The 18,680-nt window shown below is 40.9% G+C and overlaps 1 long non-coding RNA gene across 1 annotated transcript in view; it reads right to left on the bottom strand.

Annotated features, from left to right (window-relative positions):
* Positions 1–611: 611 nt before the first annotated feature.
* Positions 612–18,680, bottom strand: part of LOC308527455 — a 35,810-nt gene continuing 17,741 nt past the window's right edge. The window contains exon 3 of the long non-coding RNA XR_013996612.1: positions 612–694. This is a non-coding gene — a long non-coding RNA (uncharacterized lncRNA). The remainder of the gene's footprint in view (positions 695–18,680) is intronic.

Genomic DNA, 18,680 nt, shown 5'->3' with positions numbered 1-18,680 from the left:
GCTCCTGCATTGAGCGTCTGCCCCCTGGTGGTCAGTGTGTGTCATAGCGACCAGTCATTCCCAGTCATTCTGCTGTTAGGGTCAATTTGCATATTACCCCTTTATTATATAGAATAGAGGCCTGGTGCATGGGTGGGGGCCGGCTGGTTTGCCCTGAAGGGTGTCCCGAATCAGGGTGGGGGTCCTGCTGTGGTGCCTGGCCAGCCTGGGTGAGGGGCTGATGGCTGTTTGCAGGCTGGTCAAGCCCCACAGTGGGGGCCCTCAACCCATGAGAGTGTGACCAGCCTGAGTGAGGGGATGATGTCTGTGTTCAGGCTGGCCACGCCTGCGGGCTGAAAGCAAAGCAGGTATCTGGGGTTTATTTATCTTCTATAATTGAAACTTTGTAGCCTTGAGCAGAGCTCAGGGCTGGCCGGGGCAGGCGGGAAGCTTGGCTTCCTCCATCGTGGGGAGAAACCTAAACCTCTTGCTTGCTCTAGCTCTGTGGCTGCCACCATCTTTGTGACGGACTGACAGAGTGAGGGAGTGAGGGTGTGACAGTTAATTTGCATATTACTCTTTTATTAGATAGGATTGTGAAGTTAATAAACAATTTAATGCTTTCTTTCGTAGGAGAAAAGAGATTTATTTACTGAGAACTTATAAGGTGTTAGGTACTGGCCTTGTGTTGTCTGTAGGTCATTCAATCTTCCTTCTGCATTGAAAGGAGCCACATATTGCAGGGGGAGAGACAGAGGTTCAACAAGGTTAAATCATGTGCCCACAGTGAGAACTAGTCAGTGGCAGAGCTTGCTTCTAGCTTGGATCACACTCAGAAGCCCAGGTCCATGAATTATACCACTTTAAAGGCACTGCATTTATTCATGAAACCAAGTCCACTGTCAGAGTTGGACATCTCAGATTATGTCATTCTCCTCTCTTCTCTCTGCAACCCCAATCAACTTCTCTAAAGACTGTTCTAGGAAAATTCTTAAATTTAGAATTAGTAGACTTGCTTACTACTTCCTGTTCTTTTCCTTAATCACTGTGTGACCTCGAGTAATTCACTGAAGCCTCCCAAAGCCTGGTTACTCATGCATGGAGTGAGGACAGTGATAGTACCCCACTCACTTCATGACAGCAGTGGTGGGAGGGGGAAGGATTGGTGTAAAGCTCAAACTAGATCCTCTTTTTTGTACATGCTTTGGAAAAATGGTAAGCTTTAATCACATTTGATGCGTTCTTTTTTCTTTATTACTACGATCTTAAGATGTTGTTATAGAGAAAAATTCTACTTCTTAGTTTTTAGACTTTGGGTTACTTATTTAGGAAAATGCTGACTGTTCATGGCACCAGCCACAACTATAATCAAATAATCAGCTGTTTAATGTCTACTTCTTCCTACATGAAAGGGGAAGTTGCTTATTTTAGTTGCAGCTCTATAATTAGCACCTGAATTTTAATGTAAGGGCTATTGTCATGTTGAGAGTTACTTGGGCAATTCCTAAAACCTAAAAGACTGTATTTCTCTTAGCCTAGATTACTTGTCACTGGAGTAGTTACTTTGAAAAGGGAGGGTTTTTCAGGTCACATAAAAGGTAAACATTTTTAAAAAATTAAATTTATTGGAGTAACATTGGTTAATAACATTAAATAATTTTCAGGTGTAGAACATTTTAATTTGACATCTGTACTCTATTGCATGCTCACTACCCAAAGTCTAATTTCTTTGTGTTAACATATATTTGACCCCCTTTACCCTCTTCATCCTTCCCCTACTCCTTCCCTCTCTGGCACCATTGTTCTGTTGTATGTATCTATGCATTTGTTATGTTAGTTCATTTATTACTTTTTGTTTTATGCTCCAAACAGAGTGGAATCATACTATTTTTGTCCTTTCCATCTGACTTATTTCACTTAGCATAATACCCTTAATATCTACTCATGTTGTCACAAATGACAATATTTCATTTTCCATGGCTGAGTAGTATTCCAGTGTGTGTGTGTGTGTGTGTGTGTGTGTGTGTGTGTGTGTGTAACACCTTCTTTATTCAATCATGTATTGATGGGCCCTTAGGTTGTTTCCATGTCTTGGCTATTGACAATAATGCTGCAGTGAACATAGGGGTACATATGTCTTTACAAATAAATGTTCATATTTTTTGAGTAAATAGCCAGAAGAGGAATTGCTGGATCACATGGAAGTTCTGTTGTTAAGTTTCTGAGGAACCTCCATACTGTTCTTCTGAGCAGCTGCAATAATCATCTCACACCTGTTAGAATGGCTACTATAAAAAAGAGAAGACATAACAAGTGCTGGGCAGGATGTGAAGAAAAGGGAACTCTTGGACACTGTTGGCGGGCATGCCAGTTAATGCAGGCTCTATGGCAATTGGTTTCTGACATCTCACAAGGCTGATCCTCCTCAGCTATAAGAGGAAAAACTAATGCTGCAGAAGTAAGCACAGGAATGCTGGATAAAATAGATCCTGATTGATGGGCATTTCAGTGCTTCCCTGAGACACCAATTACCCGTGTACTGCATTTACTCACACACAAGGACATGCTTACTTATCCCCTCTATGTGGATCCATGTGCACAAACACATGCTATTGCAGTGGGAACCTCTGTAGAACATGCCCTGGGAAGAGGGTCGCCTTTGCAAATCCAGCTAATTCTCCTGGAGGCCAGTTTCTTATTAGCAGTGATGGTAGCTACCATGCAATCACAGCATCAGCAATCTCTGCCTCAGCATAGCTTCAAATATTTAGAAAATTTGTTTTGCTAATAATAAATGACACATACCAAACTCAGCTTATTCCTAGAATACAGGAACATCTTGGACTTGGCTGCCTGTCAAATAAGACACTTGAACCCATGGTCCTACTACCTTGACTTCCTACCCACCAGGGCAGTTCAGGGCAGTATACAGGTACAAGACAAGCGCCGGGCTGAGACTTGAAAAGAAAATGGGAACATTGAAGGTAGATGGTAGGAAAATAATTTTTGATTAGGCAGCCAATTGAGCAATGGGATACATTACTTGGGAAAACATTTATGGGTCCCTAAATAAAGGTCTTAGGATAAAAGGGAGATAGAATACATATTCCCATTGTCGTTATTAAGCAGCATCGAGTGTGGACAGGGTACAAGGTAGCTTTCCAAATGCAGAGGCATCCCCCGTTCCTGTGAAAAGTGTGGGGAAGATCTGCATATCAGCAGCTCTGGTTATGTTGGAACTCATGACTCATGAACATCCTGCCGACTAGCTGAATCTGGGGTTCTGTGGCAAGTTTACAAACTCTGAGATGCCTCCTGTTCAGAAAACCATGCGCAGGCTAGTTATAAACATGGAAACATCAATTGTTATAGTGATCATTAATGGTAACTCTAATTATTAGTACACTTAGAATTCTGTGATATTTTACTTGTTACTATATTTTAAAACATTACTAATCAGACATATCTTTTCTCCTGAGTATTTGGCAGAGAAAATTATACTTGGGAAAATAGCAACTAAGTCACAATGTATATTTTTTTATTTAAATAGAAGAAAGCTGGTTAACAGAAAATCATGAATACAGGGAGACAGGCTGCAATAGACAGAAAGTAGAGAGAGAGAAACATCGTTGATCAGCTGCCTCCCACATGCACCTGACGAGGGATGGAGCCCATAACCTAGACATGTGCCCTGACTGGGAATTTAAGGGGTGACCTTTGGGTTCACAGGATGACGCTCAACCCACTGAATCACAGCGGCCAGGCGGGGGGTGGGGGGGGGGTGGGGGGGATTTTTTATTAGCTCTGGTTTTACTGGGTCCTTATTGGCCAATCTATGCATTGATCCATGAAATAAAGCAGTGATTTTCATCAGAAAGAAGAAAGGAGAACATTTCATCCCTCTCCAACTCTGGACTCCTGGCTTGCCAACTGTGCACCCCTTGTTTTACTGCATAGGCAAGGCTTTCCCAAGGGTCGAAAATATTGTCCTTTTTTTCTCTTTGCTTTCTTTTGCTGTCCCTTTCACCTTTTTGCATTAATTGTGGTGCTGTTACTTCCAGGAAAAAAGGGGATGTATATTGACATTGAATCCTAGAACTACCATCCCCTTGGTAAAACTCTCTTTCAGAGTTAGAAATGGAAGTATTTCTACAACAGCACCTTCGAAATTGTAGGTTTTCATAGACACCACTAGTTTAGAATATCACAGTCATATTAAGAAGGACACTTGGCAGAGTCAAGAAATAACCTTTCTTTCAAGGTGTTTCACCATGTCATTGGAGTCAGAGAACAGAGCCAAAGAATCCACACACTCTAAATGCAAACATCAAAGACGAACAGCTGTCTTTGCAACTGAAGATGAAAATGAAAAGGTCAACGTAAGAACTATGCCAACATAAGAAAAAGAAAAGTGTCCATGGTATTTGACATTCAATGGAAAAGTATTCTTCTATGATTAGTTACTAACTAGAGGCCCAGTGCAAAAAATTTATACACTAGGGGACGGGTCCCTCAGCCCAGCCTATGCCCTCTCGCAGTCTGGGAGCCCTTGGGGGATGTCCGACTGCGCAGAGGCGGAAGAAGCTCCTGCCTTCACCGCTGGACTCGCCAGCTGTGAGCCCGGCTTCTGGCTGAGTGGCGCTCCCCCTGTGGGAGCACACTGACCACCAGGGAGAAGCTCCTGCGTTGAGCGTCTGCCCTCGTGGTCAGTGCGCATCACAGTGACTGGTCATTCTGCCATTGGCCTGATACCAGCTCTCTGACATCCTCTGAGGGGTCCCAGATTGCCAGAGGGCTCAGGCAGGCCAAGGGACCCCACAGATGCATGATCAGGGCCAGGGTGGTATGCGGGAGGTAGGCCAGCTGGGGAGGGACCATGGGAGGGCTGTAGGGCATGTCCAGCTTGTCTCGCTCAGTCTGATAGGCCAGACCCCTTCAGCAAGCTAACCTACTGGTCAGAGTGTCTACTCCCTGGTGGTCAGTGCACATCACAGCAAGCGGTTGAATGGCCTTAGCATATCATTAGCATATTATGCTTTGATTGGTTGAACAGCCAACCCGACAACCAGACACTTAGCATATTAGGCTTTTATTATATAGGATAGAAGAACATTTTAGAAATTTGGTAACCTAAAGCAGACCAAGAAAAAGAATCCTGAAAAAAAAGAATGATGTGATAAAAAGCAATAGAATAATTTAAAAATAAATAAAGGATGAGCTAAATGAGATTGATTAGGGATACTAAAGAAACTAAAATTGCAATGGAAGAATTAAAATCTGTACTAGGCAAGATTTATATTGAATAAAATAATTCAACACTGATGAGAGTGACTCACTTCAGTAGTTCTTTCAGCAAGAAGAAACATACCAAGAGATGAATACTGAGAGAAGAAAAGTATGGTGTTCATAAAATGGAAAGCCAATTATAGAAGTTCTTAGAAAGGAAACCAAGCTAATTGCAAGAAAACTTTCTTTAGCTAAAAACAAAACAAAACAAACAAAAACACAAGAGTGTGCAGATTAAAAAAGGCTAAACAGGTTTCAGGAAATGTTAATAAAAAGAATCACATGTAATTCCATCATGATGAGTTTTTGAATTATAAAGATAAACAAAATAAAACAGAGCTTATAGGCATCCATAAAGAAAATGAAAAGATAGTAACAACTTAACTGTGAGTACAACAACAACAAAAAATCAAGTTGTCTCCAGAAGCAAACAGAAGGCCATGGAGAGATAACATCAACCGTGTTAAGATTAATTTACAATATGGTGTTGGAGGGGAGCTCTATGGATACCCTAAAACACTAGAAAGACAAACAAATGGGTCCTGGAGCAGATTAAGCCTGAAACATAGCAGAAGGCAAATAAAAAATACCAAACAAACAACAAAGAACTGAAGATGTCCTACTTTGGGCACATCATAAGAAGGCAGGGTTCTTTGGAGATGACAATAATGCTAGGAAAAATAGAAGGCAGCAAGAAAAGAGAAAGACTGAATAAAAATGGATTGAATCCATAAAAGAAACTCGAGGCATGAGTCTACAGGAGCTGAGCAAGACTGTTGAGGACTGGATATTGTTAACGTCACTCATTCATAGGGTCCACAAGATTCGGAGCTGACTCAATGTATACAACATGCACACTTCGGTATAACTCTAGCTCTAATAGTTGCTTTAGAATATATTCCGCCACATTTCCCTAAATAAATATAAAAACTGAACTGGACATCAACTTGAATTTCAATTTAAATTCATACAAGATAGAAAAAAAAAAAAGCCCCAGCATATAAGCAAAGTTAACTGACAAATTGGGAGAAAAAATTGCAACTTATCTCACGGAGAAAAAAAAGTAATTGGCTTATTTGAAGAGTTAAACATTCGAAGACCAATTTTCCCCTATTTACTCCCCGAAATGGGCAAATGACATAGAGCCAGGTTACCAAAAACAGAAAAAGGCAAGTAGCTTACAAATATATAAAAAAAAGATGCTCAATAGTTGTGATTAGCTGGAGCTTTAGCAAATCTCTATTTTTGGGGGGTCTCTGAAGAAGTAATTTTTTAAAAAGGAGGACTAAAAATTAAATACTTGATAATTGACCAGTTTTAGAATTCAGATTCTCCACCAGAAAAAAAAAATGGTGTTTTTTCTTCCAGAATTGAGTAGGTCAATGAGCAATATGATTAACAAATATCTGATGCCTGTGACTTTTTAATTACAAGAAATTCATGAGATTTTATTCTATTACCTCAGTTATCTATTACATCTGTATAAATTGTATACATATATTACCATGATAAAATACCTTATTGCCTAAATTAGCTTGTTTTATTGTGCAATTCTGTTAACCTCAGGCTTTCCATTTTTTATCTGAAAATCAAGGGCTGAATAATTTGTTGTCCAAAACTATTCTTTCTTTAAAATTAAATTTATTGGGGTGACATTGGTTAACATTAATATTCTTACTTTGTGTTGTTTTGTTTTCTTTTTTGTACACTTAAGTATCAAATTTAAGTTATTTTAAGTCTATGAGATTTAAAAAAATTGTTTTCACCATTTATAACAAAAAGCAAATAAACATTTTTATCTTTCATAAAAAAAGAGAAATTACTGCCTGAGAAATTGATTCAACCAAATTCTGATATATGTAAGTTAATAAAACATGTTATCACACATATTTTAAAGCATTACCTATAGACATATGGTATGGTACAAGTATGAGTTATGATACAATTATGGTACAATTATGAATGAAGGCTGGTGATGAGAGTATTTGTAAAACATATTGTTTCTAAGGCAACTGAAATAATTTTATAACACATTTACTTAAATTCCAAGAAAACCCAAGCGGTTGAAATTTATGGCCTCTATATTTAGAGAAACTAGGATTTAGCTAGATTAAGTTATGTGAATCAAAATCTCACTAATAAAAATAGAATCAGGATTTGTATGTTTGGATTCTTAATACAGAGGGCACTAGTTATCAAATTAGCATTGCCTCTTTTCCTTTGAGTTAATTTTAGGTAGTTTCTATAATAAAAATAAGAGAAAAAAGAAAATTGGCCTGAGAGTTGACCATGCTTAAATAAACTCCTCGTATCTTTCCCAGGATTAGGTTAGTGCCTATGTTTCATTAGAAGCTTCCTTTAATTCCACTAACAGTCTTGTCAAGTACAGTATGGAAAGGCCTTCAACAACAATGGGGTCTTATTGTTGAAATCGTTAATATATGCCAAGCACTATTCTAGGCATTAGGGCTTAAGATACAGAGAATGAAACCAAACAAAATCATGTGCTCATGTCTCCTAGAGTTAGAGGAGAAGCTTTTTGGGAAAACAGACCTACCTAGACTACAGCAAAGGGCACCCATTCCAGCTCTGGTGACTAACATGCCAGCTGTGGTAATTGACATACTTCATCTTAAACATGAAGGGCCAACTTAGGATCACCAGGCAGGAGGAAAAACAAGTGTATGGAAGATGAACAAACAGAAAAAAAACTGCTGATGGAGAAAACAAACTATTCAGGCCACTGAAGGAGTCGTTTCTAAGGGTACATTAAAAAGTGTCCTTAGAACTATTTTAGAAGAAATTAAACCCAAGGATAAAAAAGCAATAGAGACACTACAAAAACTTTTACAAATTAAAAATATAAGTTAAAATAAAAGTAAAGGAAGGGCAGGAAGGCAAAGTATGAAGAAGTCCCTCAGAACAAAGAACAAAGATATGGAAAATGTAAAAGAAAGAAGAAAGAAGGAAACAACAGGAACATTAATCCAAAATATCCCACATATAAAAGCCTAAGTGACCGAATGACTGAAATGACCGGAGCGACCAGTCACTATGACGTGCACTGACCACCAGGGGTCAGATGCTCAATGCAGGAGCTGCCCCCTGGTGGTCAGTGTGCTCCCGCTGGCAGCCACTCACTCCCTAAGTAGTCTTCCAGGTCCAATCTCCAGAGAACAGGACAGGCACCGACGGACCAGCACCACTGGCACAATCCTGATAGCACTGCCAGCCTCCTGGAAGTTGGCCTCGGGCACCATAGCCACTTCCCCTGCCTAGATGCTCTGCAAGGAAGAAATAATATAAAAGCAGCCGCCAGGTGGCTCTTGACAACCAGCACAAATGTCAGCGGGATGGACCTGGATCCCGGGCCAGCAAGGGCGTCCCACCACCTGCCTAGAGTGCCAAAAATGTCCCACACTCCCCCGTCCCATTGCCCTTGGGACCCCACCGTGCATGAATTCGTGCACTGGGCCTCTAGTCTGATTAATACACATTTATGGGTGTGGGGGCACAGTTTGCTTATGCTGTGGTGGTTGTTATTGTTTATGTATTAGTAAAAATAATAGCTTACATTTGTTGAGAGTTATTATTGTGCTGGAACCTGGGCTAAGGTCCTAACCCACAATGTCTTGTTTTATTATCCTACCACTTTTAAATAGAAATGTGAAGCTAGACCAGAGAAATATTTATAACATAAATGATTATGATGGGTAATTGAGTCTATTTAGTTGTGGGGAAGAGAAAATAGTGAAGGAGTAACTCTTGTGAGCTTGGACATCAATGATTGAGGTCAGAAGTGTAAAAGTACCAGCTGCTTTTGGGGGAAAAGAAGATGTATTCAATTTTAATAGGTTGAGTTGAAGTGCCCAAAGGATATCTGAATGGATACAATCAATCAATAGATAGATTGGCTGCATAAGTCTGAAGCTCAGAGAAAAGGTTGGGTCAGAGAGAGATTTAGGAATCACCCACAGATCAGTTAAAGCCAGATTGGATACAATTACTTAAAGAGAATCTGAGTGTAGACAGAATAAATCAGAAGGCTAAGGAGAAGGGAGCCGAGGGAGAGGCTGAGAAGGAGCATGCGGTGAACTGGGGACAAGACAGGTGGGGATGGAGTTGCCAAGGATGGGAACAGATGCTCTGTAATTTTCTATGCAGAGGATTATTGGTAGGCAGTATTTGTCAGAACAATGTTAATGACCTTCTGGGAACAAGCCAAATCATAGCTGAAGAATGAATGAGAAATGGATCCAAGCTCTTCATCTGCTTCTTGAGTAAAATGGATGAATAATGCCTATGTCAGCGGATATTAGTGCGTGTAGAGTACTTAGCAAAGTGTCTGACACACGGTAGGTGCTCAATAAATGCAGGATCCGTAGTGATTGGCTGGTTGCATGGATTTGGACTTGACTAGATTTGGGTTTTTAGTTTAGCTTTGCCGCTGTATAGTTGTGTAAACTTGGACCAGTCACTTTGTTTCTGCCATTTTCTTTCATATATAAAATGGGGGATAAAGAAGCATGTGCCCTCTAAAATGATTTCTACGTATTAGTCATTTTTCGTTATGAATGGTATATTATTTTGTGAATATTTGTGTTCTGTCATCAGTCTGAACTCTCATATTAGTATGTGACTTGATAAGTTAAGATTGTCTGGTTATATAATGGTGAATACAATTTGCTTTAATATTGGCTTGGGTTTGTTCTGCCTAGCTTTCTCTTTTCCCCATAAGATAGATAGACTTCTTCAGGGCAGACTTCCTAAATTTGGAAAGGCAATAGGGTGTATCAGGAATAGGGCAGGGTAGGTGGACATGACCATGGGAAGAGAAGGAAAGGTGGGTAAAAGCCGGCACCCACCTCCCAGGAGCAATGGAGACTTGCAGAAGATGGACAGCGTCTGACACAGCAGCAAAGTCTCAGTCCTTGTGGGACCTGTGGCCAAGACACTGGTGTCCCAGCACCAGCCAGAGAGGACCCATGAACAGAGCATCTTTCTTTTAGTTACAACCTAGAACATGTTGGAATGGGGAAAGGCCAACATCATAACAGAGGTGTTTCACTTTTCCACTGATACCCACAGTCCATGTACCATCTACCAAGAAATAAATGTAATTTTGTTTCCATTTTTCTGAGTTTTGCTCATTATTTTCATTTTTTGTCTTATTATGCTGACCAGAACTTACAAAACAATTCAGAAGCCTCACAGTTAAGAATGAGGAACCATTTAGCCATGATCTTCATAGACCAAGATATCTGGGTGGACATAGATGAGATATAATCTGATCATACCTTCTGCTCTCCAGCCCACCTAAACTGGGGAATTAGGTGAGCTCTCTAATCCCCTCACCACCCTTGCCATACCAGAATTTAGGTGCTGGGGAAAATTGGGAGACTAAATGGAGTACAGTTCATTTGCTAGTATATTGAAGACTCATAATAGAAGTGATATAATTATAGCCCTAGCTGGTTTGGCTCAGTGGATAGAGCACTGGCCTACAGACTGAAGGGTCCCAGGTTCAAATATTGATCAAGGGCACATGCCCGGGGTTTCAGCCTAGATCCCCAGTAGGGGGTGTGCAGGAGGCAGCTGATCAATGATTCTCTCTAATCATTGATGTTTGTATCTCTCTCTCCTCCCTTCCTCTCTGATATCAATACAAATATATTAAAAAAAGAAGTAATGTAATTATCGAAAAATAAAGTAAGTCACCTATTCTTACCACCTGTGTGTAGATTAAGATTCATACCCACTCTTCCTTCAAGCCTTCTGAAATTTTTATTGTGTGTAAAATCCTCATGACCGCAAGTGTAGCAAGAACCAGTTAAATGCTATTATGCAAAGGAGGCACTCCAAAATTTAAAATTTTTTAATCTTTAGTGCTCTTCTAACATCTACAATACATGTAATCATTATACTTAAAAGTTTTCTTATGGTATTAGAAATGAGTATATATATATGCCATATATATTGTATTTTAAGTATGAAAGTTCAAGGTCAATTAATGTTTGCTTGTCTGCCTTTTGCACTACCCCCAACCAAGGCCTTCTAAGAATATGTCCTTTCCAGTAAATCCCTCCAGTGGGTTCTGTGACGTCATACTTTTTTCTGTGACTGCACCCCTTCCTAACATTCCACTCACTTTGCTTCACCATAAATAAGCTGTCACTCGTCTCAGTTTTCACCCTCGATGCTTGCTCCACCACCTAATCTTCTCTGACACTGAGTCCTCCTCCATTGGCTCAATCAAGCATGCATGTTCTCCTGCAGCTCTCAGACCCTACAGAGGATGCGGGTGGACAGGAGCCTCTGTAGAGTCTTATTGCTTCTGACTGCTGCTCCAATTAAGAAAGCAATAGAGTTCAGAGCTAAAGCGTTTGGACTTGAGTGCCAAGCTATCTATATTATACAAGGTCTGTGGCTCTAACGCCGTAATGACCAAAAACCGATGCTGGTGGACTGGGCTGAGAGCACAGGTGGGCGGGGCCACGTGATTTCACGCACTGGGCTTCTAGCTCAAATTAAAATCCTAGCTGAATTGCATCTTCAGTATAAATATTTGGACAAGTTATTTGGTCTTTCAAAGCTCCAGTGGCTTCATCCCTAGATAAGAAAACCAACTTCAAAAGGTTGCTCAAAGATTAAAGAAGATTATACCAAGCACGTGTTGCATGCCTAGAAGAGATGAGTGCTTGTTAATTGATAAATAACAATGGAGAAACTAAGATGGCGGCATAGATAAACACCGGGAAATAGTCGCCTCCCACAACAATTGAAAATTATCCCAAAGGACGGAGCAAACATCGTCCAGAACAACAGGAAGGCTGGCTGAGTGTAATTTCTACAACTAGAAGAAAAGAAAAGCACGCTGAGAGCCAGAGGAGCTGCGGAGGCTGAGTGCAGAGGTACGGCGGCGGTTCGCGCGCGCGGAAAGGGGGTGGCACCTGAGGACGCGGCTGTCTTTTTGAATCACAAGCTCCCGACTGCTCTGAACTCCCGTTCTGGGAAGTCTCTGGGGACCCAGGACTCATACGGGGAGAGGCTGCTCTGTCAGGTGGCAGCGGGCGAACTTGAGGGCGGATTTCCCTCAGAGGTGCTTGCAGCCGTTACCAGGACACTGAGACGCGCGACTCCGGGCGCTGAGAATCAGCCATAGCTTCTTTCTCCACCCTTTTGACTCCCTGAGACCCCGCCCCACCCAGGCTGCAGCAGAGGCTTTTGCATGTGAATGTACCTAACTACAGCCCAACCAAGCAGACCCGGAACTTCCAAGAGAAGGCCCAAGGCCCCGCAGCGGCTTGCATTGCTTCACAGCTGAGCCTCTTCGTGGCCCCGGCTGTGAGGCCTCAGGCAGGGGCTGAATTAGCACCTCCTTAGATCCAGGAGCCACTGTACCCAGTGGTCAGAGGGGGACCATTCTCCCACTTCAGACACAGCTGCTTCCCACAGCCAATTGGCCTGGAGGTCAATTCCTCCCAGTGATCCTACATCAACCAAGGCACCAAGAGTGCACCAAGAGTGTCCACCCCAGGTAACTGGGGAGGCTGAGCCACTGGGCCCTACAGGACACCTGGCGCGCAGGGCCACTCTATCAACACAGGGAAGCAGCCAAAATGCGGAGACAAAGAAACAGGTCACAATTGTCAGAAACGGAGGAGGGCAGACGACTGGATATAGAGTTCAAGGCCACGTTTATAAGGTTTGTCAAGAATTTTATGGAAACCGCCGATAAATTTAATGAATCCCTCAAGGAGTATAGTGAGACCATGGAGGACATGAAAAAGGACCAACTAGAAATTAAGCATACACTGACTGAAATAAAGAATAATTTAAAGAGATCCAACAGCAGACAAGAGGATCCCAAGAATCAAGTCAAAGATTCGAAATACAAAGAAACAAAAAAATACCCAACCGAAAAAGAAAAAAGAAAAGAGATTCAAAAAATATGAAGATAGTGTAAGGAACCTCTGGGACAACTTCAAGCGTACCAACATCAGAATTATAGGGGTACCAGAAGGAGAGAGAGGGCAAGATATTGAAAACCTTTTTGAAGAAATAATGACAGAAAACTTCCCCCACCTGGTGAAAGAAATGGACCTACAAGTCCAGGAAGCGCAGAGAACCCCAAACAAAAGGAATCCAAAGAGGACCACACCAAGACACATCATAATTAAAATGCCAAGAGCAAAAGATAAAGAGAGAATCTTAAAAGCAGCAAGAGAAAGACAGTCAGTTACCTACAAGGGAGTACCCATCCGACTGTCAGCTGATTTCTCAACAGAAACCATGCAGGCCAGAAGAGAGTGGCAAGAAATATTCAAAGAGATGAATAGCAAGAACCTGCAACCAAGATTACTTTATCCAGCAAAGCTATCATTCAGAATGGAAGGTCAGATAAAGAGCTTCATGGATAAGAAAAAGTTAAAGGAGTTCATCACCACCAAACCAGCATTATATGAAATGCTGAAAGGTATTCTTTAAGAAGAGGAAGAAGAAAAAGGAACTCTTACCATTTGCCACAGCATCGATGGAACTGGAGAGCGGATAAATACCACAGGATCTCACTTATTTGTGGAATATAATGAACAACATAAACTGATGAACAAGGACTGATCCAGAGATGGAGAGGCTTTGATTGGACTGTCGGGCCTTGGAGGGAAGGTAGGGGAGAGTGGAGGCAAGGGGGAAGGATCAACCAAAGGACTTATATGCAAGCATATAGGCCTAACCAATGGACACGGACAACGGGGGGGTGAGGGGATGAGTGGGGGGGGGTAGAGGGTACACATATGTAATATCTTAATCAATAAAAATATATATATATAAAAAAAATAACAATGGCATTATCTTCATCACATTGTCTCCCTCATGTAAAGACAAAGCTTTGAGGCCTTGACTATCCAATTGTACAGGTTGTGTGCCTTATACTGCTTCAGCTTTTTTTTTTTTTTTTATCTAACCCTCTCTTATAGGCCTTTGAATTCCTTAACACCAGGTACTTTCACACCTACTCCACAAAACAAATTTATCTATGGGCCATACCTTGCATTTTTCACCATTTACAACTGTTTGTCTTTTGAAAGCTTAAACCTCAATATTTCACTCTCTGAGAACCACTTCCTGTTAGCTCTCTGTGTCTCACTCCAAACACAGCATTTTACATCATTAATGTTTCTAATACCTGGAGGATTATATTTTACACAAATTATCGGTGGTTTTCTGGATTCACTTATTTCTTCACCAAGTTCACCTACCATGTCTTTATTGACTTTTACTCCTATTCTTTGTTGCCCTTTTGCGGCTTTGGCTTTGCCAGAACCTGATTCTGGATTGCTCCGCACTCACTGCCCAGTGTGGTGACCAGTTACAATGGTCACTTTTCAAATGTTCAAATATTATACAGCACAGTTTATAGAATGCTTACATTATCACAGAAAGCTCTACCGGACAGCAATGCTTTAACTTTTTCTCTTCTACACTTTGGGGTGAAGAACACTGCTGGCTAAGACAAAGCAACTATGTGGTTGGTGAAATTTCGGTGTGGTCAGTCTCAATAGTCCTTAAGGCGGCCTGGGGCTGTTCTGAATGAGCCTCATCTCCTACCTCCTGCCACCATTTCAAAGTTTCAACTATCTTCTCAAACTTATCATCCCACCATCCCCACCACATAAAGGTTCATCACTATTAGATGACCTTACCTTCTTTTTCACTGGGGAAAGAAATTATAATAGAGGAGAATACAACTGACAAGGAAGTCGGGAAGTTTGCTGAGAGACTTTCTGGCAAAAGTAGTAAGAGCGAAGATTCTGGGGCAGGTGGCGGTTCAGTGTATCAGAGGGATCCCAACCACGGGGGCCATGTGAGTGGATTACAGCGTGTAAAGTGTAACAGAGAAGATGTGATCAGGGACAGAGCCAGGCTCTACAGCTTCTTTCTCACCACACTAAGGATTTTGAGGGAGTTGAGAAGCCATGGGAGGGCTTGAAAGAAAGGACCTCAACTGACTTACATTTTTTAAAGGGTCACTTTGAATATTGAGTTCTCAACATCCCATGGGAGCAAAGATGAAAGTAGGAAGATCTGCTAGAAAGTAACTACAATAATTCAGGTGTGGTGGCACATTTAGATCAATGGGAGGGTGAGTTGGCCAAAGTAGCAGGGGTGGGGGTGACAAGACATGGTCTGAATATCGTCTGTTTTGAAATCAATCTATCCTTTCTTAGTACTGCAGAACACTTACTTCTCTCTCTTCTCTTGTATTTTCCAGTTCTCTTTGTTTTTGCTGAATCTCCTTAGTCCTCCCACTGAAATTTGCCCGGAATCATGAAGCTGACCTGCTTGGGCTAGAACCAGCACCGATTTGAATTGTCAGAGCTCCTGGAGGTTTCTGTTTGTGCTGTACTTGATTGTCCTGGATCATGTGACACTTCAAAACTCTCACTTCACTGGGCTTCCTTGAAAATTCTCTCTATTGTTTTTCCCTTGAACATCTGGCTCCTCCTCAGAATTCTTCGCTGGCTTCTCTTCCTCCACTCACTTCTAAAATATAAAGCTTCCTAAGACTCTGACCTTAAGTTTCTATTTCTCGTCTGCTCTGTTTTCTCCTCAGAAGGTAATTTCAGTAAGAAATATATACCCAAATACTATATATCATCGAATCAATCGAATTTTATTTTTACAAGCAATATTATGAAACAACTATTCCTAGTTAATTGTTGTTGTTGTTTTTAATTGAAATTCTATCTCGGGGACCAAGATGCCAGATTACTATCAGATGCCAGAGTGAGGGTGACGTAGACCTCTGTGGAATAATTTTTAAAGTTGGTATCTGAGAACAGAGTCTATGATTCTTAAAACCTTCTCCTTAGATTGACCTCTGCCTCCTCACTCCCTCCCCCCTCCGCAGGCCTTCACAGCACTATTATCTGTGCCCATGGGTTTTGCATATAAGTTCTTTGGTTAATCTCTTCCCCAAACCTATATAATTTAATTGACCAATGTCACCCCAATAAATTTAATTGAAATATGTATATATTTCAATTATATATAAAATATTCATATTTTATATATAATATAAATATATATAAAATATTTTTATTGATTTCAGAGAGGAAGGGAGAGGGAGAGAGAGATAGAAACATCAATGATGAGAGAGAATCACTGATAGGCTGCCTCATGCAAGCCCCCCCACTGGGGATTGAGTCCGCAACCCGGGCATATGCCCTGACTAGGAATTGAACTGTGACCTTCTGGTTCATAGGTCGATGCTCAACCAGTGAGCCACACCGGCTGGGAAAAATATATTTTTATTGATTTCAGAGAGGAAGGGTGAGGGAGAGAGAAATAAAAACATCAATGGTGAGAGATAATCATTGATAAGCTGCCTCCTGCACAACCCCCCACTGGGGATCGAGCACATAACCTGGGCACTCAATATCAGGAATCGAACTGTGACCTCCTGGTTCATAGGTTGATGCTCAACAACTGAGCCACACCGGTTGGGCTAAATTTAATTTTATAAAACCACAATAAGATAGTTCCTCACACCTGTTAGAATGATTTTTAATAAAAAAAAAAACCACAAAAAACAAGAGATAACATTTCTGGGAGAGATGATTATATCTGATTTATATTTTTTGGAAATAACTATTAATGCTTTATTTTTAAATTTGCATATTTGCAACAATACTGTATAAGTCAAAATTACAATCCTTTCACAATAAATTCATCCTATTGACAATTTTTATTTAGAAAATAATTTTTTAAATATATTTTTAATTAAATTTATTGGAGTGACATTGTTTTATTAAATGATATTAATTTTCAGCCTACATTTCTATGGTACATCATCTGTATATTATATTTTGTGTCCACCACCCAAAGTCAAATATCTTTTTGTCACCATATATTTGACTCCCTTTACCATTTACTACCTCCCCACTCCTCTTCCCTCTAGTAACCACCATACTATTGCCAGAGTTTTTGTTTGTTTGTTTTTCTTATTTGTTCATTTGTTGCTTTCAGTTTTATATCCCACATATGAGTGAAATTATATGGTTCTTGACTTTTTCTGTTTGACTTATTTTACTAAGTATAATATTCTCAAGATTTATCCATATTGTTGCAAATGGCAGTATTTTATCTTTTTTATGGGTGAGTAGTATTCCATTGTATATATGTACCACATCTTCTTTCTCCAATCATATATCAAAGGCCATTTTAGATCGCCACCATGAATAATGCTCCAATGAACATAAGGGTGCATATATCTTTGTGAATAAATGTTTTCAATTTTTTTTCCTGTAGATATCCAGAAGAGGGGTTGCTTGGTCATATGGTCACTCTATTCTTAATTTTTTTGAGGAACCTCCATTGCCGGGGTCCAGCCCCAGCGGGTCCAGGGGTCCCCAAAGGTGTGGACAGAGTTGGCGAAGAAGGAATGACAAGGAGGCAGCGTTCAGTTGATCAACAGCCTAGCCAGGATCTCTAGCCAAGTTCTCCAGCCAAGTTCTGGTCTGGATCTCCAGAGAGGTTCTGCTCTGGACCTCCAGCGAAGTTCTGGTTAGGATCTCCAGCCAGGTTCTGTGGCCATGGTCTCTTGCTAGGTTCTCCAGCCAGGTTCTCCAGGTTCTCCAGCCAGGTTCTGTAGCCATGTTCCCTTGCTAGGTTATCCAGCCAGGTTCTGTCCAGGTTCTCCAGCCAGGTTCAGTCACCAGGTTCTAGTCAGGTTCTCTTGCCAATTTCTGTAGTCAGGTTCAGTCCAGGATCTTTTGCCATGTTCTCTCGCTAGGTTCTGTCTCTAGGTTCTGAGGCCAGTTTCTGTCCAGGATCTTTTGCCATGTTCTCTCCAGCGAAGTTCTTCTGTCTCTAGAGAACGTTCTGTGTAGGTTCTGTGCCAATTTCTGTCTCTCTCTCTCTCTCTTGCTGTCTTGTTACATCTGTATTTATACCAGTTGATTCAATCCTATCAATCTCTATTACAAAGGTTAGGGAGTTTCTTATCTCCATTCCAGGGAGTAAAGATTATGTAGCTTAAGCATGATTGTTCATAGTTAAAGTGATTAATTACCCGCCTGGCACTTAGTTAAGAGGTTTTATTCCCTCCCTAACTTCAGGGGAAAATCCCTACCTGGGGAAACAACCTTTCTCGGAGAGGTGACCTTGGTTAAAACACAGTGCCAAGAAGACGAGCAAACATATTAAGAACAGTATGCCATATATGCCAGGTCCCTTGAAACAGCAAGCATGGACCGGCTCCCGGCACTCCATAATGGTTTCCACAGTGGCTATTCCCATTTACTATTCATTTATATTTTCCACATTTTATTTAAAAACTGTGTGTTAGTTTTAAAATTAGAATGGATGTCATTTAGAAAGCAATAATTTTGGAAGGGCAAGAAGGCATTGCT

The sequence above is a fragment of the Myotis nattereri genome (genome assembly GCF_964212035.1).
Source record: "Myotis nattereri genome assembly, chromosome: 11".
In the NCBI taxonomy this organism is placed as follows: domain Eukaryota; kingdom Metazoa; phylum Chordata; class Mammalia; order Chiroptera; family Vespertilionidae; genus Myotis; species Myotis nattereri.
The sequence above is the reverse complement of the archived record's forward strand: the minus strand, read 5'-3'. Positions and strand labels throughout refer to the sequence as shown.